The sequence below is a fragment of the Salvelinus fontinalis genome, chromosome 38, assembly GCF_029448725.1.
Source record: "Salvelinus fontinalis isolate EN_2023a chromosome 38, ASM2944872v1, whole genome shotgun sequence".
NCBI classification, from domain to species: Eukaryota; Metazoa; Chordata; class Actinopteri; order Salmoniformes; family Salmonidae; genus Salvelinus; species Salvelinus fontinalis.
Genome location: NC_074702.1, coordinates 12,463,449 through 12,490,679, shown reverse-complemented (window position 1 = coordinate 12,490,679; position 27,231 = coordinate 12,463,449). Strand labels below are relative to the sequence as shown.

The 27,231-nt window shown below is 46.0% G+C and overlaps 1 protein-coding gene across 3 annotated transcripts in view; it reads right to left on the bottom strand.

Annotated features, from left to right (window-relative positions):
- Nucleotides 1-23,631, bottom strand: part of LOC129838021 (B-cell receptor CD22-like) — a 43,723-nt gene extending 20,092 nt beyond the window's left edge. Inside the window, exons 1-2 of one of the 3 annotated variants that reach the window (XM_055904679.1) lie at nt 23,344-23,631; nt 16,695-16,812 (exon numbers count right to left, since the gene is read on the bottom strand). The gene's annotated coding sequence lies outside the window, so the exon portion shown is untranslated. Of the gene's footprint in view, nt 1-16,694; nt 16,813-22,969; nt 23,189-23,343 lie in introns of those variants that run through there. The other 2 variants (XM_055904680.1, XM_055904681.1) reach the window with 2 other exon arrangements.
- Between the last annotated feature and the right edge of the window lie 3,600 nt (nt 23,632-27,231).

The window sequence follows — 27,231 nt, the reverse complement described above, 5'->3', positions numbered from 1 at the left end:
AGGAGACCTCTCGTAAATAACTATTCTGACTATTGTAGACTGGCCTCTGTCTGTTTCATTTCAACAACAACCTTACAAATTCTTGGTAACAGACCGAGTAGTTTAATTGAAGTTCAGTTTATGAGCTTTGAGAACAGAATTCTTTTAACACATAGATATTGGTGTCGTATTGGTGTCATAAAGATTAAATAAATAAATATTGGCTTAGTTATGGTGATAGGGGACAGATGAATCGGGTGCACCTACCGCCAATAACCTGAGACAAATAAAGATATATAGGAACACAAGACTTTATCGTTTGTTTTTTTTACAGAAATGTTGGGCGGTCAACTAGGAATGCCTTGGAGATCGACAAGTTGGTCGTGATAAACCGGTGACCACTGCTCTAGAAAGTTGAGAAGTTCAATCTCATGCTTCTCCCTCTTTGGACTGATATTTCTGTGCAGCAGTCATGGGAGCTGAGCGGCAGTCTCGTGGCTACTTGCACGCAGCTTAGAGGGAACATTGTAAATAAATCCTTTCATCAGCTGTCTGGGTGGCTGGTCTCAGACGATCCTGCAGGTGAAGAAGCAGGATGTGGAGGTCCTGGATTGGCTTGGTTACACGTGGTAATTGCCTATAATTTCCACCTTTTGTCTATTCCATTTGCACAACCGCATGTGAAATTTATTATCAATATTTTTTTGAGCAGTGTATTATTATTATTTGATTTGTTTATTTATTCTGATTGATCAGGAGGTGCTGCAGCACCCATCAGCACCCGTACTCCCCTGGCTATGTTTGTGATCATAACCTAGAACCCTTGCTGAGTAGCTGAAGCCCATTAGCCTACATTCACTCTTGTAGTGTCTTTTCAAATGAAGAGAATGCATCTGAGAGTAGCCCTAACTCTATCCACAGGAATTAGCAGATAGACACCAGCAACGAAATCCAAACAAACTACACTGCTCAAAAAAATAAAGGGAACACTTAAACAACACAATGTGACTCCAAGTCAATCACACTTCTGTGAAATCAAACTGTCCACTTAGGAAGCAACACTGATTGACAATACATTTCACATGCTGTTGTGCAAATGGAATAGACAAAAGGTGGAAATTATAGGCAATTAGCAAGACACCCCCAATAAAGGAGTGGTTCTGCAGGTGGTGACCACAGACCACTTCTCAGTTCCTATGCTTCCTGGCTGATGTTTTGGTCACTTTTGAATGCTGGCGGTGCTTTCACTCTAGTGGTAGCATGAGACGGAGTCTACATCCCATACAAGTGGCTCAGGTAGTGCAGCTCATCCAGGATGGCCCATCAATGCGAGCTGTGGCAAGAAGGTTTGCTGTGTCTGTCAGCGTAGTGTCCAGAGCATGGAGGCGCTACCAGGAGACAGGCCAGTACATCAGGAGACGTGGAGGAGGCCGTAGGAGGGCAACAACCCAGCAGCAGGACCGCTACCTCCGCCTTTGTGCAAGGAGGAGCACTGCCAGAGCCCTGCAAAATTACCTCCAGCAGGCCACAAATGTGCATTTGTAAAATAGGATGATCGAGCAGCAGTGAGGGCTCTTCGATACCGCACGGTACTGTCTTTCCAAGCTAGTTGGAAGACTTCCAGTTTGGTGTGACGCCATTTCCGTTCCAATTTTCTGGAAGCTTGCTTCAGAGCTCGGTATTTTCTGTATACCAGGGAGCTAGTTTCTTATGACAAATGTTTTTTGTTTTCAGGGGTGCGACTGCATCTAGGGTATTGCACAAGTTTTGCACAGTTCCTCAGTTAGATGGTTGACTGATTTTTGTACTCTGACGTCCTAGGGTAGGCGGAGGGAGTCTGGAAGTGCATCTAGGAATCTTTGGGTTGTCTGAGAATTTATAGCACAACTTTTGATGATCCTTGGTTGGGTGTCTGAGCAGATTATTTGTTGCGATTGCAAACATAACAAAATGGTGGTCCGATAGTCCAGGATAATGAGGAAAAACATTAAGATCCACAACATTTATTCCACGGGACAAAACTAGGTCCAGAGTATGACTGTGACAGTGAGTAGGTCCAGAGACATGTTGGACAAAACCCACTGAGTCGATGATGGCTCCAAAAGCCTTTTGGAGTGGGTCTGTGGACTTTTCCACGTGAATATTAAAATCACCCAAAATTTGAAAATGATCTGCTATGACTACAAGGTCCGATAGGAATACAGGGAACTCAGTGAGGAACGCTGTATACGGCCCAGGAGGCCTGTAAACAGTACCTATAAAAAGTGATTCAGTCGGCTGCATAGATTTATTTCATGACTAGAAGCTCAAAAGACAAAAACGTCATTGCTGTTTTTGTGTAAATTGAAATTTGCTATCATAAATGTTAGCAACACCTCCGCCTTTGCGGGATGCGCGGGGGATATGGTCACTAGTGTAACCAGGACGCGAGGCCTCATTTAACACAGTAAATTCATCAGGCTTAAGCCATGTTTCAGTCAGGCAAATCACATCAAGATTATGATCAGTGATTAGTTCATTGACAAAAACTGCCATGGAAGTGAGGGATCTAACATTAAGTAGCCCTATTTTGAGATGTGAGGTATCACAATCTCTTTCAATCCTGGCAGGAATAGAGTAGGTCTTTATTCCAGTGAAATTGCTAAGGCGTCCACCGCCATGTTTAGTTTTGCCCAACCTAGGTCGAGGCACAGACACGGTCTCAATGGGGATAGCTGAGCTGACTACACGGACTGTGCTCGTGGCAGACTCCACTAAGCTGGCAGGCTAACAGCCTGCTCTCTGGCCTGCACCCTATCTCATTGTGGAGCTAGGGGAGTTAGAGCCCTGTCTATGTTCGTAGATAAGATGAGAGCACCCCTCCAGCTAGGATGGAGTCCGTCACTTCTCAACAGGCCAGGCTTGGTCCTGTTTGTGGGTGAGTCCCAGAAAGAGGGCCAATTATCTACAAATTCTATCTTTTGGGAGGGCAGAAAACAGTTTTCAACCAGCGATTGAGTTTGAAAGAGACTCTGCTGTAGAGCTCATCAAAGAGACTCTGCTGTAGAGCTCATCACTCCCCCTAACTGGGAGGAGGCCAGAGACAATTACTCGATGCCGATACATCTTTCTAGCTGATTTACACGCTGAAGCTATGTTGTGCTTGGTGACCTCTAACTGTTTCATCCTAACATCGCAAGGTGACTGGAAACATGACCGAATACAAACAGTGTAGTTATTCCCTCCGCAAGATAGTCAAACAAGTAAAGAGTCAGTATAGAGACAAAGTAGGGTCGCAATTCAACCTCTCAAATACGAGACATATATGGCAGTGTCTACAGCCAATCGCGGACTACAAAAAGAAAATCAGCCCCGTCGCGGACATCGACGTCTTGCTCCCAGACAAATTAAACAACTTCTTTGCACGCTTTGAGGACAATACAGTGCCAATGACATGGCCCACTACCAAAGACTGTGGGCTCTTTAAAACGTGTTAACCCTCGCAGGGCTGGCTGGTGTGTTTACGGACATATTCAATCAATCCCTATCCCAGTCTCCTGTCCTCACATGTTTCAAGATGGCCACCATTGTTCCTGTTCCCAAGAAAGCTAAGGTAACTGAACTAAATGACTATCAGAAATAGTAGAGGGAGAAAAGAAAAAGGAAGTAAAAAAGAAGGAATATGAGTGTAGCCAGAAACTAGGAACCATAACTCCCACGGCTCCCCTGGAGGTCTCTCACAAGCCTAAATTGTACCCAACCCTGATAGATCAGGCGTGGAGAGAGAATCCCGATGATGAGACGGTGGTGGTGAGACGACGGCAGACAGAGCTTCCCGTCCCACCCCCACTACCTTCATATGGGGAACCTCCGTGAGCCGAGGGGGGGGTAGAGCAGGAGGAGGAAAGGAGAGGGCTAGCTGCCCTATGGAAAGTCAGGAAAGATTTAACCGAACTAGAACGTAGGATAAACGAGCGACAGGATACAGAGGGAAGAGGCATGGCTTTACCACTCCGAAGGTTGAAGTCGCATAACCAGAGCCCAGAGAGGAGAGTAGATTCAGAGGAGCGGGGGGTCGGAGAGGAAAGGGAGACTAGTCAGTATCCCCTAATCACCCTACCGAACCCATGGGCTGGGGATGTAGGGCAGGAACCCACTTTAGAAGTGTATAGGGCATGGACACATTGGGATGTAGTGAGAGCTGTAGAGGGGATGGTATATCCCAAGGCAGGCATGGAGTGGTTCAGAAGGGACTTGGAAGGTTTGGCTGACAGTTTTAAGCTTAACACTGGGGAAGTAGAGAGCGCAGTCAGGCAGTTGGTGGGAAAAGATTGGGCGGCAGTTCATGGACAGTGTGTAATGGGACACAATGATCTAGTAGTGTTACCATGGGCTGCAAATGGCGTGTATGCAGACAAAATAACTCAGCTGTGTCACAATCTGAGAGATTATTACCACCGGTATGCCGACTTCTCTAAGGTACACGAGTGTAAACATAAGATAGTGAAACTATCAGTCAATACCTAGAGAGACTTAAGGATGTATCTAACGCTAACAGCGGAATGACGGAGCCTCCCCCCGGGGACGGCCCCAATACTCCGTACCATCAACAGTTGAAAATCACTTTCCTTAGTGGAATGCGCCCCGAGATAAGCCGTACCATTAAGAAGACACTGGTGGGGTGGGGGCTGGCAGAACTAGGGGAGGTAAAGAGATATGCAATCCACTATGAATAGCACGGTAAAAGTGAGGAGATTAAGACAAAGTTGAAGGGGGCAGAATACTTGATGGCTACTCTAGGGGAGATGGCTGAGAAAGGCTCTGACAGGAAATGATGGAAATTAAACAGGAGGGGAGTAAAAGGGTCGAATAGAGATAACGATGAGTCTTACAATTGCGGACAGAGCGGTCATTTCGCGAGGAATTGTGAGGCACCGTGCAAACATTGTAACAAAACATGTACCCGTGATTGCCAGAGCAAGATAGATAGAAGGGACAGGCAGACAGCCAGAGATAGGAACAGAGGTAACAGGAGCAGGCGCCCACCGCCTGAGTCAGAGGAGGAGGAGACGTGACTGGATTCAGGGGCAGAGGGTAGCGGTAGCCAGTCGGGGGAGGGAAAATCGGAACAGAATTGTGAAGTTTTTGAATTAGCAACTATTGATTTAGCATTGCAACAGGAGCAGAAACCCTATTTGACTTTAATCGTAATGGGAAAGAAAATTAAATTCCTCTGTGATACCGTGGCGTGTCATACAGCAATCTGTGCAGACGACGCTCCCCCCGGGGTTTGGAGAAATGGGGAACAGATCATAGTACGGTCTGCATCAGGACATCAATTCATGGAACTCCCATAATTCATTCGCTCCCATAACATTGAAACATGAGTTGTCTGGGAGAGAAGCTACCGTCCCCGTACTGATATCTAAATTGTGCCCAGTAAAACTATTGGGCAGGGATGTAATGACTAAACTGAATGTTGCCGTTACTCCCACTGAGAGGGGAATGAAGGCATACGTAATCCGAGATAACATGGTTGTCTGTGGAGTAGGGGATCCATGTTACTGGTATAGTCAGGACCTGTTGAGGGGAGGTATGACAGACGTACTCAAGGCATTACCTTCTCTAGGATATGTGAGACGCTACCGTCCCACTTGGCCAATAGCCAGGGGAAATGTTGAGCGCCAAATTCAAAAAAATTATATAAAATCAAACTTTCATTAAATCACACATGTAAGATACCAAATTAAAGCTACACTCGTTGTGAATCCAGCCACCATGTCAGATTTCAAAAAGGCTTTTCAGCGAAAGCATAAGATGCTATTACCTGATGATAGCACAACAGTAAACAAAGAGAGTGTAGCATATTTCAACACTGCAGGCACGACACAAAACGCAGAAATAAAATATAAATCATGCCTTACCTTTGCGAGATTCTTTTGTTGGCACTCCAATATGTCCCATAAACATCACAAATGGTCCTTTTGTTCGATTAATTCCGTCCATGTATATCCAAATTGTCCATTTATTTGGCGCGGTTGATCCAGAAAAAAACTGCTTCCAATTTGCGCAAAGTCACTACAAAATATCTCAAAAATTACCTCTAAACTTTGCCAAAACATTTCAAAGTACTTTTGTAATACAACTTAAGGTATTTGTAAACGTTAATAATTGATCAAATTGAAGCCGGGTCTATCTGTTTTCAATACAGGAGATCAACAAACTAACGCTACTTTTCTAGTCTTGAGCAACTCTCAAACAGTACACATGACGTTACACTGTTTCCAGGTGGCCTCACTTCTTCATTGCACAAAGGAATAACCTCAACCTATTTCCAAAGAGTGGTGACATCCAGTGGAAGCGGTAGGAACTGAAAACAGGGTGATTAGAAATCCAGTATTCCAATGAAAACTCATTGAACAGACAGTGACTTAAAAATAAATAAAAATAATGGTTAGTCCTCGGGGTTTTGCCTGCTACATAAGTTCTGTTATACTTACAGACATGATTCAAACAGTTTTAGAAACTTCAGAGTGTTTTCTATCCAAATCTACTAATAATATGCATATCTTATATTCTGGGGATGATTAGAAGGAAGTTGAAATTGGGCACGCTATTTATCCAATAGTGAATTTGCTGCCCCCTATCCTAGAGAAGTTAATGGAACTAACAGATGATAATATCTGGTCCCATAAAAATGTCCCCAGATGACTTGCACTGTACTCTGTGGTATAAACAAAACCCCGGACCAGACTCTGTATACGAGGAGGCACTTCTGAGAACCACTGACCGCACAATAGGTCTAAAATGGTTTCACTTTGATTCCACGCATGCGGCTGTGGAACTCGAATTGCCTGCTCCTATCCAGCAGTTTTACAGAGAAAAACGGAGCCCACATGTATCCCTTGCTAAAGAGCCTTTGGAGAAATGGAAGGATATGGGATATTGGGTGACAAGGGGGGAGCGACTAGTAGATTTGGTCACGGGGGAGGGGGGTGTGCAACATAGCCCATCCACAGACAGATACAGACGCAGGTTAAACTGGAGAGCTAACAGCGTGGGTTGTGGGCTTTGGGTTGTGATTGTGGGGGAGATTTCTGAGAAGTACAGTACCTATTGACAGACGACCAGGAGGCAGATCTAAAAGGGATACTCGAGTATTTATGGTCTCAGGGTCCCGCTGATGTAGGATTAATCAAAGGAGTAACTCCGGTGCAAGTGGTCCCAAAATAAAATTATAGACCTTATCATTAACAACAAGCTAAGCTGTGTTTTGGTATATTTCACTTGTGATTTCATGATTGTAAATATTTTTTGTATTTTTATTTTATTTGGCGCTCTGCAGTTTAGCGGTTGTTGTTGATAAATGATCCTGGTAATGGGATCCGTGCGTCAAGAAGTTAACCAAACCCGTATGTCAAAGGTTTTATGTCCTACAGGAGAACTACAGAAGGAGATTACCCACGGGATTGGGCCAGGGGACTGGGTCTGGGTCCAATCACTAAAGAAAAGGGACTGGAAGCAGCCACGGTGGGAGGGGCCCTACCAAGTACTCTTGGTGACAGCCTTCGCAGTGAGAATAGCTGAAAGAGCTACCTGGGTTCATATCACACATTGCAAGAGGGTAAGACACACTGACACTGCCGAACAATCACAGAGTTAAGGAGAAGAACCGAAACCAATAGGGTACGTGGGTTAACTCTCTAACGAAGCTTCCCTGACCCCGCCCTCTCACCACTGTGTACGTTCATAGAAGTGGAAGTATGGTCTGGCCTCTGGCTGCTGATATGTTTTCCGGGAAAGGGTGGGGCTTTACAGGAGTGCTGGATGGTCTTAGCTGTCTTATTGTGGGAGCCATATTCCTAATACACCACGCCCCACCTGAGTATGCAAAAGGTGGTAACTTGACCCATGGGTTAGACAATGAGGATTTTGTATTAACCAAGCATAAGAGATCCCTTGATCTGGATAGACAGGAAGTTAGAGTGGAGGTTGGGAAGGATGTCTCAATGGAGTTTTATGTAGACCAAATGGGGTCTCCTTGGCAGTCTAGGACTATGAGCCATTATGGAATATATCTGCGCAGGTCCCCGTGTAGTTCGTGGACACAGGTCATAGCTCACACGGAGTGAGAGGGCTACATAAATCCAAACACCCAGTATGGAAGGAGGTGGAGTATAGTGAAGGTGATGGTTTTTGACTGCAACCCGGAGAGAGAGATGTATTGCATAAAGATACGTCTTACCTTTAAAAATGTAATGAAAGAGGATCTAGGGTTATGGTATGTTGGATTCGACCAGTTTTCGGTCGATACCCTAGTACGGTTCCGGGTAGAGGAGGTTAGGGCCGGTGATAGCTCTATCATCAGCCAGAATACAAGCAGAGCACCTGACACAACAGACACTGACAGCAGAGTCGTCCAGAACCAAGGGCCGGTGCGGATAGTGAAGACGAAAGATCTGAAGGAAGTGATTGAGGTGGAAACTGGTTATGGGGATTCTAACCTTTGGTTAGAATGGATTCAGTATACAGCCAGATCAGTAGCGAAAGAAGAATGTTGTGCCTGCGCCACAGCCAAACCTCAGCTGACCACCATCCCCTTTCCATTTGATGGAATTGATACACCCAGGAGAATGGCCTGTATGATAAAGCTGTTCATGAAGGCAGGGAAGCCAGACAATGACAGTTGCATGGATCTGCATTATCTGTATCCCCATGTGCCCATCACATTCAGACTTCCCCCTTTCACAGTTACAGGAGGACACTATTATTGTATGGCCCGATATATCACAAACGGATGGGGACGTAGGGGAAGTAGGAACATGCAATAGGACAGAGGATGTCACAGCTGACAAGACAATGAGGGACCTGACTGGGTGGTTGAGTTCCGAGATTTTAGTAAGATAAAAAGGCCCAGAGCGGATGTCTGGTGGTTATGTGGAGGGATGAAGCTGTGGCCTAACCTGCCAACAAATTGGACCAGTATATGTACACTGGTGCAGTTAGGCATGCCCTTCACCCTTATCCTACACAAAAACCTAGTGCCAGGTAGAAGAGTAAGGAGTGCTCCGTCAGGATCTTTTGATAATAGAGTTTACATTGATAGTATTTGAGTTCCAAGGGGGGTGCCTGATGAGTTCAAAGCTAGGAATCAGATATGGGCTGGCTTGTAATCAAGTATCTTCTGGTGGTCAACGCTCAATAAAAATGTAGATTGGATTAATTATATCTACTATAACCAACAGCGTTTCATCAACTACACTAGAGATGCGATAAAAGGTTTGACGGAACAAACCGCCGCCACGAGTTTGATGGTGTGGCAGAACAGGATCACATTGGATATGTTATTGGCTGAAAAGGGTGGGGTGTGCGTCATATTCGGAGCAGAATGTTTCACATTTATCCCCGATAACACAGCTCCAGACGGATCAGTGACCAAGGCCCTGGCTGGTTTAACCACCTTAGCTCACGAATTGGCAGAGAACTCTGGGGTAGATAATTCTCTAACAAATTGGTTTGATAGTGTGTTTGGGTAATGGAAAATGTCATAATCACTGTGTTGTGGGCATCCTTCACCTGTATGAGTGTTTTGGTTCTGTGTGGGTGTTATTTGGTCCCTTGTGTGAAAGTTTTGCTTATCAGGACTCTGGAGAGGTCAGTGACGCAACAGATGGTGAGGTACGGACCGATTTCGAGCTCTGGCCTGTGTGATGACGAGTACGGGCCTCAAGGTCTAGCAGATGGCTCCGTTTCTTTCAACTGCGAGGAACCTATGTTGGATGAAACTGTTTTTGAGGGTTAAGACTGTATTTTTATGAAGCTTGTAATAAAAATCCTAACGGAAGAGTTACAATTGGATATAGGCCTATAACAGTCATGGATGAATATCAAATGTACATACATGTGTTGGTTTGTATTAATTTTTATTACTAGTTATGTTTCCATGTAGTATATTAGGTATCAGTGTGTATTATTTAGTCATTAAGGGTGGATTGATAAGGAAATATGTTTTAATTGTGTTTTAATAAATGATTTGAATATTACACTCCTGAAACCATAAGTCTGAAACCATGTGATTGTTTGAAATTGATTAGCCATATGATTGTATGAAATTGATTTGAATCATTAGATTATTATAATGCATGTATGTAAGTGATTAGAATCATTCGATTATTATACTGTGTGATGGTTTTAGTCAGTGGAATAATAATATATCCTGGAGTGTAGTTCTTAGTCAGAATCAATGTTTTGGGGACAATGTGTCTAGTATTTTGATAATAGACTGTCTGTCTGAGCCAGATTTGTGGCCAACCTTGGAACTTCCCAGTCCTAGGTCTCTCCCTATCTTAGGGGAGGGCAGGAAGACGCTGTTCTCACGGACTCCCCTAATCTCTATTGGCGGGCGGATTTGATGGTTTGTGTGGAAGTATGTGTGTCACTATAAATTTAAGGTCTTTGTACTGTGCACGTCAGAACGTTCCGTGAATAAACATTTAACTATGGTAGACTGGGCCTCTGTCTGTTTCATTTCTATCAGTATCATACAAATCTTGATAGAGCAGACTGAGTAATTAAATTGAATTGGTTAATGAACAGGAGAACATAATTCTCGTAACAGTTAGTGATTAATTTGATCTCTATTTCTGCTTTTTGTGACTCCTCTCTTTGGTTGGAAAATCGCTGTATGCATTCTGTGACTAGTTGCTGACCTAACATAATGATATGTTCTGCTTTCGCCGGAAAGCTTTTTTGAAATCAGGCACTGTGGTTGGATTAACGAGAATTTTATCTTTAAAATGGTGTCTAATACGTGTGTGTTTGAGAAATTTGAATTATGAGGTTTCTGTTGAATGAATTTTGCGCCCTGCAATTTCATTGGCTGTTGGCGCTAGCGGAACCCCAGTCCTAGACAGGTTTTAATAACATTTACATATCCTACATTACTCATCTCATATGTATATACTGTACTCTATACCATCTTGCCTATGTCGCACAGCCATCGCTCATTCATTTATTTATATGGAAAATTCTTATTAATCCCTTTACATTTGTGTGTATAAGGTAGTCATTTGTTAGATTACTTGTTAGATATTACTATACTGTCGGAACTAGAAGCACAAGCATTAACATCTGCTAACCATGTGTATGTGACCAATAACATTTTATTTTATTTTATTTGATGGACACACTGACAGTTGTAGCTGCTTCGCGTGATGTATTGTTGTCTCTACCTTCTTGCCCTTTGTGCTGTTGTCTGTGCACAATAAGTTTTGTACCTGTCACGAATCCCGCTTCCTGAGTCTGTTTTTGCCTGTGTTCTGTCCTGGAGTGTTTTTTCCGGTGTCCTGGAACGCACCCTGTCTGGTGCCGGGCGACGTAGCTGGTTGGGAGATCTCTGATTTACCGCACCTGTTTCCAATCCGCTATCTGCACACCTGGTCCTGATCATCACCCCTCCACTTCATAAGCACTGACCTGACATCCATTCCCTGCCGGATCGTTAGCCATGAACAGTATGTTGTGCCAGTGTATCAGCCTCCAGTTTGATAGAGTTTGTTTTGTTGTTTTGTACGTTTTGCTTGCCTTGAACTCACCTCCGTTTTTTCTGTCTACAGTCATTCACCCGGAACACTCATCTCATCCCTACCTGGTCGTCGGTGACTTCAGTTACTTCATTGGATCTTCCTATTCAATCACATCAACTCACCTCCGCTGCCCGCTCCATCACTTGGATTTTTCTATCACTACATTCAAACTTGTAAATAAATACTCACCTTCGTCTTACTCTCCTTGTCCTGGTCTGCTTCTGGGTTCAACTTTAGAAAACCGTGACAGAACGATCCGGCCAGGAATGAACCCAGCGGACCTGGAATCCATTCGCCATGCCATTACCCATCAGGGGAATATATTGGGACAACACAGCACGGCGCTACAGGAGATAACGAATTCAGTCCGGAACTTCTCTGCTAGCTTGACGAGTATCCAGGATCAACTCAGTTTGCCGGTGGATCCTCCACCACCTGTTTCACCCCTCTCACCTGCCGCTTCTGGAGCGGTTTCCTTCCGTGAGCCTAATGTATCGACGCCTGATAAGTACGAAGGGGATTTGGGAAGATGCCGTTCATTTCTTATGCAGTGTGGTTTAGTATTTGATCTGCAGCCCCACTCTTACGCCACAGACAAGGCTAGGATAGCTTTTGTTATTGAACTGCTGCGTGGTAGAGCTTTGGAATGGGCTTCAGCTGTTTGGGAACAACAGGACACCTGCATGGCGTCATACCAGGAGTTCACGGCAGAGATGAGAAAGCTTTTTGACCATCCAGTCCGAGGTAAGGACGCAGCTAAGCGTTTGTTCTCTCTTCGCCAAGGAGCTCGCAGATTTTGTTATTGAGTTCCGGACATTGGCTGTGGAGAGTGGGTGGAATGAGGCACTACAAGCGGCTTTTTACCAGGGGTTGTCGGAGCAACTCAAGGATGAGTTGATCTCCTATCCGGAGCCTTGTGACCTGGACAGTTTGGTCGCATTAGCTATTAGGGTGGATAACAGAGTTCGAGAGAGGAGGGAGAAGCAGTGGGTCCCGTCCAATCAATCAGCTACTCGGTTACCATTCGGGTCAGGAGTCCTGCCGCCAGATCCTGAACCTATGCAAGTGGGGCGGCACGGGTTAACTAAGGACGAGCGCCAACGTAGACATGAGACCAACAGCTGCCTCTACTGTGGTAGCTCGGAACATTACATCTCCGTTTGTCCTCAGCGCCCGTTAAACTGCTCGGCTCTTTAAGTTTGGGAGGTTTGTTAGCGAGCCAGTTTCAACCTCTCAAGAGCCCTGTCAGACCTAATTTTCCTGCTACCCTCATAAATAAGAATCAGAGTTTAGCGATTAACGCTTTCATCGATTCAGGTGCCGATGACAGCTTCATTGATGCCGACTTAGTGGAACAGCTGGGGCTTTCCAAGGAGCAATTACCGGAAGCCATTGAAGCAACCACTCTGAACGGCAGTAGTCTGGCACGGATCACTATGAGGACTGAACCGGTTAAGATGTTGTTGTCGGGGAATCATTCAGAGGTTATTTATTTTTTCATTTTGCCTTCCCCCCCATGTTCCTCTGGTTCTTGAATACCCCTGGCTAAGAGAACACAATCCCTCGTTCGATTGGGTGACTGGAAAGGTAACTAGTTGGAGCATTGAGTGCCATGCTAACTGACTCAGGACTGCCTGTTCTCCGGCTGTCCCCAGTCGGGTCAGTGAGTCTGCTCCTCCTGATTTGTTCCTGAAACATATCACGAGTTGGGTGAGTTGTTCAGTAAGCAGAAGGCTCAGTCACTTCCTCCCCACCGACCTTATGATTGTGCGATTAATCTGTTCCCTGGAGCTGCCTTTCCCAAGGGACGGTTATACAGTATCTCTCGACCTGAGCGGGAAGCCCTGGAGACCTAAATAAAGGAGTCTCTTGCTGCAGGTCTCAATCGTCCCTCGTCATCACCCCTGGGAGCTGGATTTTGTTTTGTGAGTAAGAAGGATGGCTCTCTTCGACCGTGTATTGATTATCGGGGGTTGAATGATATCACGGTCAAGAACAAGTACCCCCTGCCCTTGATGAGCTCCGCTTTCGACTCTTTACAGGGTGCTACTGTGTTTACGAAGCTTGATCTACGCAATGCGTATCATCTGGTTCGGATCAAAGAGGGGGACGAGTGGTTGACTGGGTTCAATACACCTATGGGACATTTCGAGTACCAGGTGATGCCGTTTGGACTTTCCAACGCTCCAGCAGTGTTCCAAAGTTTGGTGAATGACGTGCTGAGGGATATGATCGGTCTGTTTGTGTTCGTTTACCTGGATGACATCCTTATTTTCTCCAAGGAGCTTTCCAGCCACATCCAGCATGTTAAGCAGGTCCTGCAGCGGTTATTGGAGAACCGCCTGTTCGTGAAGGCTGAAAAGTGTGATTTTCACGCCCACACTACGTCCTTCCTCGGGTACATCATCTCCAGGGGAGAGATCAAGATGGACCAAGAGAAGGTTCGGGCGGTTTGGGATTGGGCCCAGCCCGGTACGAGATTGCAGCTCCAGAGATTCCTGGGGTTTGCGAACTTCTATCGGAGGTTTATCCGTGATTACAGCCGGGTGGCCGCCCCTTTAACTGCTCTGACGTCTTGCACTAGAACTTTCTGTTGGACTCCTGAGGCAGACCGAGCAGTTCTGAACTTGAAGAGCCGATTCACCAACGCCCCGATTCTCTCTCAACCTGACACTTCCCGTCAGTTTGTTGTTGAGGTGGACGCATCTGATGTGGGGGTGGGCGCCATCCTGTCCCAGCGTAGCTCTACTGACGGTAAACTCCATCCTTGCGCCTTCTACTCTTGTCTTTCACCAGCTGAGAGAAACTACGATGTGGGTAACCGGGAGCTTCTCGCTGTGAAGCTTGCCTTGGAGGAGTGGCGTCACTGGTTGGAGGTAGCGGAGCAACCGTTTGTGGTCTGGACCGACCACAAGAATCTGGCTTCGTGCAATCGGCTAAACGTCTCAACTCCCGTCAGGCCAGGTGGGCTTTGTTTTTTGGACGTTTCAATTTTTCCCTGACGTTCCGACCTGGGTCGAAGAACGACAAGGCGGACGCCTTGTCCCGGATGTTCTCCAAGACGGAGGAGAGTGGGTCCAAGACTGAGACGATTCTTCCCCAGAACATTGTCGTGGGAGCCGTTACATGGAGGATGTGATGGCGGCCCTTCGGACGCAGCCCGGCCCCGGTAACGGTCCACCCGGTCGGTTGTTTGTGCCTGAGTCGGTCCGTTCTGATGTCCTTCAGTGGGTCCACGCCAGCAAGATAGCTTGTCACCCTGACGTTGCCCGGACTATGGCGCTACTGCGCAGATGTTTTTGGTGGCCTGCCATGGGAGAAGATACCCGGAGGTTTGTTGCCGCTTGTCCTGTTTGTGCGCAGAATAAGAGTACCAATCGGCCCAGCTCTGGGCTTCTTCACCCCCTACCTATTCCCCGGCGACCTTGGTCGCATCTGGCCCTGGACTTTGTCACGGGGTTGCCCTCTTCTGGGGGGAACACGGTCATTCTGACCATTGTGGACAGATTCAGCAAGTTCGCTCACTTTGTCCCCATCTCCAAGCTTCCATCTGCCACTGAGACGTCCGAGATCCTTGTTAGGGAGGTTTTCAGGGTCCACGGATTGCCCAGTGACATTGTTTCTGACCGTGGTCCTCAGTTTACCTCTGCTGTCTGGAGATCCTTCTGTTTGGCCATTGGAGCTACAGTCAGTCTCACATCGGGTTTTCACCCCCAATCTAATGGTCAGGCGGAGAGAGACAACCAGAAGATGGAGTCCACGCTGCGCTGTCTTGTCTCCTCTGATCCCACCTCTTGGTCCTCTCAGTTACCCTGGGTCGAGTATGCCCATAATACTCTCCCTTCATCTGCCACTGGGATGTCTCCCTTCCAGTGCCTGTATGGTTACCAACCTCCCTTGTTTCCTTCTCAGGAGAGGGATCTCTCGGTTCCCTCTGTCCAGGCCCACATTCGTCGTTGCCACCGGACCTGGCATTGGGCCAGGAAGGCCCTCAGAGTTTCTGACCGGTATCAGATCCAGGCGAATCGTCGCCGTATTCCTGCCCCCGCTTATACCGTCGGAGATAAGGTTTGGTTGGCTACACGGGATCTTCCTCTACGGACTGAGTCGAGGAAACTGTCACAGAAGTTCATTGGTCCGTTTGTGGTGGAGAGAATCATTAATCCTGTTGTGGTTCGACTCAAGTTGCCTGCAACGCTTAGAGTACACCCCACCTTTCATGTCTCCTGCCTCAAGCCGGTTCTCCTCAGTCCTCTGCCTCATCCTCCTCGGATGATCGGAGGTGGTCCTGTCTACACGGTGCGCCGCATCATGGACTCCAAACGGCGGGGTAGAGGGTTCCAGTATCTCGTGGATTGGGAAGGATATGGTCCAGAGGAGAGGAGTTGGATTCCTCGGCGTCAGATCCTTGATGCTGACCTGCTTCGTGTGGTTGTCTAAGGTCTCTCTTTATGTAGTGTTTTGGTGTCTCTCTTTTCATGATGTGTTTTGTCCTATATTTTTATTAAATGTTTTATTTTTAATCACAGCCCCCATCCCTGCCGGAGGCTTTTTGCCTTTTGTTAAGCCGCCATTGTAAATACAAATGTGTTCTTAACTGACTTGCCAAGATAAATACAGGTTAAAAAAAACATAGCTGATATGTGGCTGAATTGCTAAACAAATGTGATTTCTACTGACAATTCAGATGTACAAATTTTGGCATAAGGTGACAAGCGTATAAGAGGCAATCCATAATTTCAATTAAGACATTCATGAGCGAGCTAGGATGGGCATAGTCAATATAACTATTTTTTTAAGCACTTTTGTACAGTGACAGAATTCAGAACATGTGCCGTTCTTACAGTGTTCTCCCTGTACAATGAGTCAGAACCATAGGATAAATAAAGGGGCACTTAAGCAGACAATGAAAGCTCTGACAATATTCGATTACATTTCTCAGAAACAGGTTATAGGCTACATGTGCACCACCAAGTCAGAACAGTAGGCAAAATTAAGCGGGGGAAATATACCAAATTATTAGGGTGAGGCACATGGGCTACTAACAGCTAAATATACAACATACACTTAATATTACCTTAGCTACAGTATACATATCTCTGGCATTTTAGATCATTTATGCAGCAGAATACAATACATTTTTGGACTCACCTTGTTGTGCTGTGCTCACTTGAACAGGAAGGTGGTGCAGCGGTCCTTCATGGGCAAATTTTGTCATCAAAGTCTGGCATTCTCTGGATTTATGGTTCTTTCAAGACAACTTAAAACTCTGAAAAAAACAAGGTTGAATCATGATGACGTCGTTTTAGAAAGAGGCCCGAGTTCCCGACTTACAACTCCGAGTTGGATGACCGTTCAAAACATATTTTCCCAGTCAGAGCTCGTTTTTTCCCCGAGTTCCCAGTTGTCTTGAACTCACTGGTCATATTTCCCAGTTCTGAGTTAACAGCTGTTTTGAGCGTGGCAGAAATCATGCTGGATTGACAGCATGGGAAATGATGAAGGTTTATCATTTTAAGCTTGGAAAAAATACCCTTAAACCCAGAATTGGGACCACACACAAAATCCACTGAATAGCAGGCTAGTGATTGCTTTTCAATGCTTGGAGTTAGCCACTGATTCCATCCAAAACACTTATTGTTGAATTTGCGATTTGCGTAGTAGTTCAGACGTCTTTGTCTTCGTCTTGTCGTGTTTTCAATTATGTATTTTGTATAAATGTTTTAATATTTTAACCTCAGTTTCAACATACTCTCCTGCAACCCGCCTCACCATAGCAGCACCCACCCATAGCACGCGCTCCAGCAGGTAAATTTCACTGGTCACCCCCAAAGCCTATTGCTGTAACGTTCGTCTAAGTCGTTCTCCTCCGGAACTTCCCCCAATTACTGTGATCTTCAGCAAATACCCCTGTTAACTTGTCATGACAAGAAAAACTAGTGAGAAACATTAATGTTCCAAGTGTATCCATTACTAGGAAGTGACTCTTAATTGACTACCTGGCTAAAGGAGAAGCTGGGTAATAGAAGTTGTAAAGGCTTGGTCCTTATAATCTACTGTGATTGTCCATTCTCTGGAATGCCTATGTCCCTCTGTGTTGATGGCAGTGCGGTAGAGGGCTTCAGTGAGTCTGGTCAAAGTTTATTGGTCACGTTGTCACGACTTCCGCCGAAGTCGGCCCTTCTCCTTGTTCGGGTGGTGTTCGGCGGTCGACGTCACCGGCTTTCTAGTCACTACCGATCCATTTTTCTGTTTCGTTTTGTTTTGTCTGCATAATTACACACCTGGTTTCAATTCCCCTATTATGTTCCCTATTTAACCCTCTGGCTTTCATTTCTGTTTTGTCCGTGATTGTTTGTTACGTTAGTGGTTGTTGTTATTTCTTATTATTCCCTTTGTGGATTTTTGCTGTGATTTTCAGTAAACGTTTTGTGTTTCGCTCAACACCTGTGTCCTGCATTTGACTCTGCTACTTCGCTGCACACAACCCTGACAGAATCACGGACCAAACTTCAAATGGAGTCAGCAGGCACAGCCAGCCCCTCGCTCCCAGTCGAGGAGCAAGTTCAACAGCACGCGACCATGTTACACAGTTTAGGGACCGCCATGGATCGCGTGCTGCAGACAATGGACCGATGGAAGAGAGGAGGTCTCCCGGTAAATCAGACCCCAGCAACACCACCCGCGCCTATCCCTACTCCACCGGTCATCCCTCCATCGTCAGGACCCAGTGGGATTCGGCTCTCGCTCCCAGGAGCGTATGACGGTACAGCAGCCGGGTGTCAGGGGTTCCTCCTACAGTTGGAGTTATACCTGTTAACTGTTCATCCGACCCCTTCAGGACGAGAGAGAGTGGGCGCCCTCATCTCCTGTCTGACTGGTAAGGCCCTGGAGTGGGCCAACGCCATCTGGGGAAGAGAGGGACAAACCCTGGATGACTATGATGACTTCTCTCGCCGCTTCCGGGCGGTCTTTGATCATCCACCTGAAGGGAGAGCGGCGGGAGAGCGTTTGTTCCATCTCAGACAGGGGATGAGGAGCGCTCAAGATTTCGCCCTGGACTTCCGTACTCTGGCCGCTGGTGCGGGATGGAATGAGGGGGCCCTGATCGATCACTACAGGTGTAGTCTACGAGAGGACGTTCGTAGGGAGTTAGCCTGCAGGGACACCACTCTTAACCTGGACCAGCTGGTGGATTTATCTATCCGGCTGGATAACCTGTTGGCCTCCCGCGGACGTCTAGATCGGGGTCCGCCCGTTCCATTACCCAGCCCCTTGGATCCTACACCGATGGAGTTAGGAGGGGCTGCTAGTAGGGAGACCGGAGGGAGGACCACTCCATGCACCAACTGTGGACGCAGAGGACACACTGCTGTCCGGTGCTGGGGTGTTTCTCCTGGAAGTCGAGGTAGCAGGCGGAGCACTGATGGGTCATCTCCGGTGAGTAGGCACATAACTCACCCAGAGTCTTCTGTTGCGCACATGTGGTTACATATAGAAATTCCTGAGTTTTCCTCGCATCCCCAGCATAAGGCGCTAGTAGATTCAGGCGCAGCTGGGAACTTTATTGATCGCTCTTTAGCACATAGATTAGGGATCCCTATTATTCCTGTTGATGTTCCCTTCCCTGTACATGCCTTAGATAGTCGTCCTTTGGGGTCGGGGCTGATTGGGGAGGTCACAGCGCCCATCGCTATGAGAACGCAGGGGGATCACGAGGAGAGAATTAGTCTCTTTTTGATCGACTCTCCTGTGTTTCCTGTTGTGTTGGGTCTTCCCTGGTTGGCTTCTCATGATCCGATTATTTCGTGGCAACAGAGGACTCTCAAGGGATGGTCCTGTCAGTGTTCAGGTAGATGTGTAGGTGTTTCCTTAGGTGCCACTACGGTGGAAAGTCCAAACCAGGTTTCCAACATGCACATTACTCCCGAATATGCCGATTTGGCACTCGCCTTCTGTAAGAAGAAGGCGACTCAATTACCACCCCATCGACCGGGGGATTGTGCGATAGATCTCTTGGTAGACGCTAAACTTGACAGGAGTCATGTGTATCCTCTGTCACAGGAGGAGACGGTGGCTATGGAGACATATGTCACCGAATCTCTGGGACAGGGATACATTCGGCCTTCCATCTCACCTGTCTCCTCGAGTTTCTTTTTTGTGAAGAAGAAGGATGGAGGTTTGCGCCCGTGTATTGATTATCGAGGATTAAATAAGATCACGGTAAAATACAGTTACCCGCTACCACTCATAGCCAGTATGACCGAGTCATTACACGGGGCGCGCTTCTTCACAAAATTGGACCTCAGGAGCGCTTACAGCCTGGTGCGTATTAAGGGGGGAGATGAGTGGAAGACAGCATTTAGCACCACTTCTGGGCATTATGAGTACCTCGTCATGCCGTACGGGTTAATGAATGCTCCATCAGTCTTCCAATCATTTGTGGATGAGATCTTCAGGGACCTGCACGGGCAGGGGGTAGTGGTGTATATAGATGACATTCTAAACATTCTGGTCTCCCTACGGCTCTACAAACTGCGGAGGCTCTGTTCACCCATGTATTCCGGCACTACGGGGTGCCTGAGGATATAGTTTCTGATCGGGGTCCCCAATTTACGTCTAGAGTCTGGAGGGCGTTTATGGAACGCCTGGGGATCTCGGTCAGTCTTACCTCAGGTTTCCACCCCGAGAGCAACGGGCAGGTGGAAAGAGTAAACCAGGATGTGGGTAGGTTTCTGAGGTCCTATTGCCAGGACCGGCCGGGGGAGTGGGCAGCTTACATCCCCTGGGCCGAGATGGCCCAAAACTCCCTCCGTCACTCCTCTACCAACCTATCACCTTTTCAGTGTGTGCTAGGTTACCAGCCGGTCCTGGCACCATGGCATCAGAGCCAGATTGACGCTCCTGTGGTGGATGAATGGTTTCGGCACTCAGAGGAGACTTGGAACGCTGCCCACGTACGGCTACAACGTGCCATCAGGAGACAAAAAGCGAGTGCCGACCGCCACCGCAGTGAGGCCCCGGTGTATGCACCGGGGGATCGGGTCTGGCTCTCGACCCGAAACCTACCCCTTCACCTGCCCTGCCGGAAACTGGGTCCGCGGTTTGTGGGGCCATTTAAAGTCCTAAGGAGATTGAACGAGGTTTGTTATAGGTTACAACTCCCCCCTGATTACCGTATTAACCCCTCGTTCCATGTGTCTCTCCTCAGGCCGGTGGTGGCTGGTCCGCTCCAGCAGTCTGAGGTGCGGGAGGTTCCTCCGCCCCCTCTTGACATCGAGGGGGTCCCGGCGTATAGCGTAAGAGCCATCATGGATTCTAGGCGTCGGGCGAGGGGCCTTCAGTACCTCGTGGAGTGGGAGGGGTACGGTCCGGAGGAGAGATGCTGGGTACCGGTGGAGGACATTCTAGATCCATCTATGTTACAAGAGTTTCACCGTCTCCACCCAGATCGCCCTGCACCTCGTCCTCCGGGTCGTCCTCGAGGCCGGTGTCGTCGCGCTGCTGGAGCCGCGCGTCAAGGGGGGGGTACTGTCACGACTTCCGCCGAAGTCGGCCCTTCTCCTTGTTCGGGTGGTGTTTGGCGGTCGACGTCACCGGCTTTCTAGTCACTACCGATCCATTTTTCTGTTTCGTTTTGTTTTGTCTGCATAATTACACACCTGGTTTCAATTCCCCTATTATGTTCCCTATTTAACCCTCTGGCTTTCATTTCTGTTTTGTCCGTGATTGTTTGTTACATTAGTGGTTGTTGTTATTTCTTATTATTCCCTTTGTGGATTTTTGCTGTGATTTTGAGTAAACGTTTTGTGTTTCGCTCAACACCTGTGTCCTGTATTTGACTCTGCTACTTCGCTGCACACAACCCTGACACACGTACATAGTTTAGTAGATGTTTTAGCGGGTGCAGTGAAATGCTTATGTTACTTGCTCCTAACAACACAATAAAATGTCAAACAAATACACAAATCATCAAAAAGTTAAAAAAATAAAAAATAATCAAGAATAGTCAGAATCCAATTAACAACACAAATAGCACTGTCCCAGTAATCCAAATGCAATCTATACTTATATACACCGTATTATGTAACACAAGATATACTAAGAATGATTTGTACAGCAGTAGATATAGTAGAGTAAGCTATGTCAATAATCCAGTATTTAAATGTGCTGTAGTATAAACAGCCTGACTAAAATGCAATGTACAGTAGTAGTAATATTAGTAATATTAGATTGAGCTAATCTGAGAGTACAACACCCCGTGGCAAAATGGATTGAATTGCAGGAAATTAGCTTCCGGACCAGAGTCCAGAATAAAAATATTTATGTATGTTAATGGTGTGTTTAGAGAGTAAGGGTGTGTACAGCAGTAGTTATAAAGGTTGAGCCATGACTAGAATACAGTATATACATATAAAGTGAGTAAAACAGTATGTAAACATTATTAATGTGACCAGTGTTCAATGACTAAACCTTCAGAAAGTATACATACCCCTTCACTTATTCCACAGTACATGGGATGTGAACACTTTCTGAATGCGCTATACACAGGGCAGTCTCTAAGGTGCAGGGCAGAGTACCAGGTGGTAGCCGGCTAGTGACAGTGTCTAAGGTCTGCGGCACTGCATCTCAGTGCCAGAGGTGTCACTACAGAACCTGGTTCGATTCCAGGCTGTATCACAACCGGCCGTGATTGGGAGTCCCATAGGGCGGCGCACAATTGACAAGAAAGAACAATAATTGTCAAACTAAGAAAGTGATTTGGCTTTTAGACATATGCAATACTATCTTTCTAGTGATAATAACGTTTTCCTTATTCCTTCAGTTCCAGCACCCCACCGTTTTCTTATTCATTGCTTATGGCTTGGAGGTAGGCTACAAAAATTGATTATCTACAGTAAAATATATTGTATTTATTATATATGTACTAGTTTGCACACAATAAAATACTAAACAATGTGATGAGAGCAGTAATGGTCGGTGCTGTTCAAGATGAGGGAGGATGATAAAAAAATTATGAACATGGCCTTATTTCTATTACATTATATTGGATGACTGTCATTGAAATTCCATTTACCCAGCTCAATGTAACATTGATAGGTTGAGTCTACTACATGATGCTCAAATTTTCCCTGTACCCATCATGAGGTTGCTACAACCTAGCCTATGAATTAAGATTTACAATGTAGGTGCACAGGTGGACATAATTTTGAGTAATCAAGGTCACAGACAGTGACACATTCAATACCACCTTGCTCACACTTGCCTGCATCTACAGTAGCTGAGCTAGAGTGTAATCATTAGTCCAACAGTTGCAAACAAGAGTTTCTATTGGACAAATACATTTATGTTAATCCACATTTCGTTCTGTTTGCTTTCGCTTAAGACAAGTTTTAATCAACAGAATCGTTGCAATGAATACACACCTGATCACACGCAAACACAGTCCACATTCATAGCAGCAACATACAAATAGCTTGTTGTATGTATAATTCCTTCTCGCACCTATCTACGCGCTCTTCTCCTCTCACATTTTCCCTTCGCTTGTGAACTTCAGTGCACAACACATCAGCTGTCTGTGACAAGGCGAAAAAACCTTTCCAAGCCAAACCTTCATATCAAGACCGCTAACTGCACACATTCTAAATAATTTCCACTTCATAGTCAACCTAGCTGCAAGAACTAACGCGTTAGTAAACCTGCTACAATCATGCAGTACAGTGTACAGTCAGCAGCAATCAGTTTGTCAGTTACACAGAGGGGCTCAGGTGGTAATACATTAATAAAACCAAAAGCTAACCTTGACTTGGAAGAGTTCCAATGTAGGACAGCCATATCCAGCTGGCTAACATAGCATCCCTCTCTGTTTGAACCAGGTGTTTGAGTAGGCTAAACCAGCTAGCTACGTTTGATAACTAAGTAAGTAAAACTGAACAAAAAATATATTACAAAAATCTCTATCTCTCTGTCTCTTGCTTCTCCTTATTTTTGGAAGAAATGAATGTGTTCAAAACTGTTCAACTATTGTCTTTCTCTCTCTTTGAGTCAACTACTCCCCAGATTGTATGCACTGCAGTGCGAGCTAGCTGTAGCTTATGCTTTCAGTACTAGATTCATTTGCTGATCCTTTGATTGGGTGGACAACATGTCAGTTCATGCTGCAAGAGCTCTGATAGGTTGGAGGATGCCCTCTGGAAGTTGTCATAATTACTGTGTATGTCTATGGAAACGGGTGAGAACCATGAGCCTCCTAGGTTTTGTATTGACGTTAATGTACCCAGAGGAGGACTGAAGCTAGTGTAATGGATGTGAAATGGCTAGCTAGTTAGCGGGTACGCGCTAATAGCATTTCAATCGGTTACGTCACTTGCTCTGAGACTTGAAGTAGGGATTCCCCTTGCTCTGCAGGGGCTGCGGGCTTGGTGGAGGAATAGGTAACGATGCTTCGTGGGTGACTGTTGTTGATGTGTGCAGAGGGTTCCTGGTTCGCGGTCGGGGCGAGAGAACGTACTAAAGTTATACTGTTACATTGATGCTGTTGACCCGGATCACTGGTTGCTGCGGAAAAGGAGGAGGTCGAAAGGGGGGTGAGTGTAACGGATGTGAAATGGCTAGCTAGTTAGCGGGTACGCGCTAATAGCGTTTAAATCGGTTACGTCACTTGCTCTGAGACTTGAAGTAGGGTTTCCCCTTGCTCTGCAAGGGCCGTGGCTTTTGTGGAGCGATGGGTAACGATGCTTTGTGGGTGACTGTTGTTGATGTGTGCAGAGGGTCCCTGGTTCGTGCCCGAGGTCGGGGCGAGGGGACGTACTAAAGTTATACTGTTACACTAGCTGTCCTCCAGTTACACCATGGTGCTACCCTACAGAGTGCTGTTTAGGGTAGTGTAGACCTTCACTGCAAAACAGTGTGTTTTAATCAATTATTTGGTGACGTGAATATATTTTGTGTAGTGTTATCTAAAAAGGATACCTTTTTAATGTTTCACTATTTTAAAAAAAGAAGGAAATTCACTGAGGAGGATGGAGCCTCCACTGCTGTAGAGCTGAGATGCTCCAGTGACAGTAACCCTGCTGCCCACATCTACCACTGGCAGCACAGCAGAGGGTCTCAGGCCACCATGGGACCCACACTCACACTGGAGAGGGTGGCCATACTCACTTAAGCCCTCTACTGCACTGCAATCAACACAGAGGGACAAGGCCACTCCAGCCCACTGAAGATCAGATTAGAGTGTAAGCAGATCCAGTGTTAGTAGATCCATCCACATGTTGTCACTAAGGGGCATGTTCTGTCTGTGTATGTAATATTAAGACAATGCTCTTGAGGATGTAGGTAGCACAACATGTTCAGCTGAAACACCTGTTTATCATTCTCATTCCAGATGCTCCTGAGATCAAAGTGGACTTTTTTCTGCACATCAGACATTTCCATGTTTACTTGTCTGTGCATTGTGGAATCGGAGCCCACCGGTACCGTGGAGTGGTCTCTTCCAGCTGGACCCTGCCCAGTACCAGGGTGGAGAGGCATGTGTCAGTTACCATGGTGACCCTACAGAGGGCACTAGGCTTCTCAGAGACCATCCACTGCCATGCCAGCAAGACACATGGCAATGCCACCTTGTCCTTCACTGTGCCCATGAGTTACGTAGACCTTTGTTTGTTTTTAGCTGTTTTGTTTTGTTTTTGATAACTTGGTATTATTGTTCTCATCAGTGACAGGAGTCGTAGTGACCAGTCAGTAACCAGAATGCAGGTCAAGGATGCATCCAAGTGTGCTTCCTCAGATCCCTCACCATCAAGGTACTGCATTTTTTAAAGGCTATTCTATTTGCGATCATGGCCAAATAGAATAGATGTTTAGGGGAACTTTTTTGTTGTCAACAGCTATTTTGGTCCACTCATACAGGAGTAATAAAGGCCCAGTGCATTACTTTTGTGGCAATTAAAAATATGCAGTACCAGTCAAAAGTATGGACACACCTACACATTCAAGGGTTTTTCTTTATTTTTACTATTTCATTGTAGATCAAAATTATGAAATAACACATATGGAATCATCAAAACTATGAAATAACACATATGGAATCATATAGTAACCAAAAAAGTGTTCATTTTGATTTGAACAGATTCTATCCTATAAATATATATATTTATATGTTAGATTCTTCAAAGTAGCCAACCTGTGTCTTGATGACAGTTTTTCACACTCTTGGCAGTCTTTCAACCAGCTTCACCTGGAATGCTTTTCCAACAGTCTTGAAGGAGTTCCCACATATGCTGAGCACTTATTGGCTGTTTTTCCTTCACTCTGCGGTCCAACTCATCCCAAACCATCTCAATTGGGTTGAGGTCAGGTGATTGTGGAGGCCAGGTCATCTGATGCAATACTCCATCACTCTCCTTCTTGGTCAAATAGGCCTTGCACAGCCTGGAGGTGTGTTGGGTCATTGTCCTGTTGAAAAACAAATGATAGTCCCACTAAGCACAAACCAGATGGGATGGTGTATCGCTGCAGAATGCTGTGGTAGCCATACTGGTTAAGTGTGCCTTGAATTCAAAATAAATCACTGACAGTGTCACCAGAAAAGCACCCCCACACCATCACACCTTCTCTTCCATGCTTCACTGTGGGAACCACACATGTGGAGATCATCCGTTCACCAACTATGCGTCTCAGAAAGACACGGCAGCTGGAAACAAAAATTTCACATTTGGGCTCATCAGACTAAAGGACAGATTTCCACCAGTCAAATGTCCATTGCTCGTATTTCTCCGCCCAAGCAAGTCTCTTCTTATTATTGGTGTCCTTTAGTAGTGGTTTCTTCGCAGGAATTCAACCATGAAGGCCTGATTCACGTAGTCTCCTCTGAACAGTTGATGTTGAGTTGTCTGCTACTGCACTTGAACTCTGTGAAGCATTTATTTGGGCAGCAATTTCTGAGGCTGGTAACTCTAATGAACTAACCCTCTGCAGCATAGGTAACTCTGGGTCTTCCTTTCCTGTGGCGGTCCTCATGAGAGACATGTTCATCATAGCGCTTGTTGGTTATTGCGACTGCACAAAGTTCTTGAAATGTTCCAGATTGACTGACCTTCATGTCTTAAAGTAATGATGGACTGTCATTTGTCTTTACTTATTTGAGCTGTTCTTGCCATAATATGGACTTGGTCTTTTATCAAATAGGGCAATCTTCTGTATACCACCCTACCTTGTCATTGTATATATTATTAGTTAATAGTTTTATTTATTCTGATTCATCCGGAGGTGCTGCAGCACCCATCAACACCCCTACTCCCTGTGGTTATGTCTGTGATCATTTACATTTACATTTAAGTCATTTTAGCAGACGCTCTTATCCAGAGCGACTTACAAGTACATACATTCATACTTTTTTTGTACTGGCCCCCCGTGGGAAATGAACCCACAACCCTGGCGTTGCAAGTGCCATGCTCTACCAACTGAGCTACACGGGGCCATCATAACCTAGAACCCCTGCTGAGTTGTTAAAGCCCATTAGCCAACATGCAATCTTGTTGTGTCTTACCAAATCAAGAGATTGCTTCTGAGAGTGGCCCTAACTCTATCCACAGGAACAGACACCAGCAGTGAAATCCACACAAACTACTACACCAACAATCACCTATATGGCAACATGGATGTATGTACTGTAGGCCTACTGCAGATA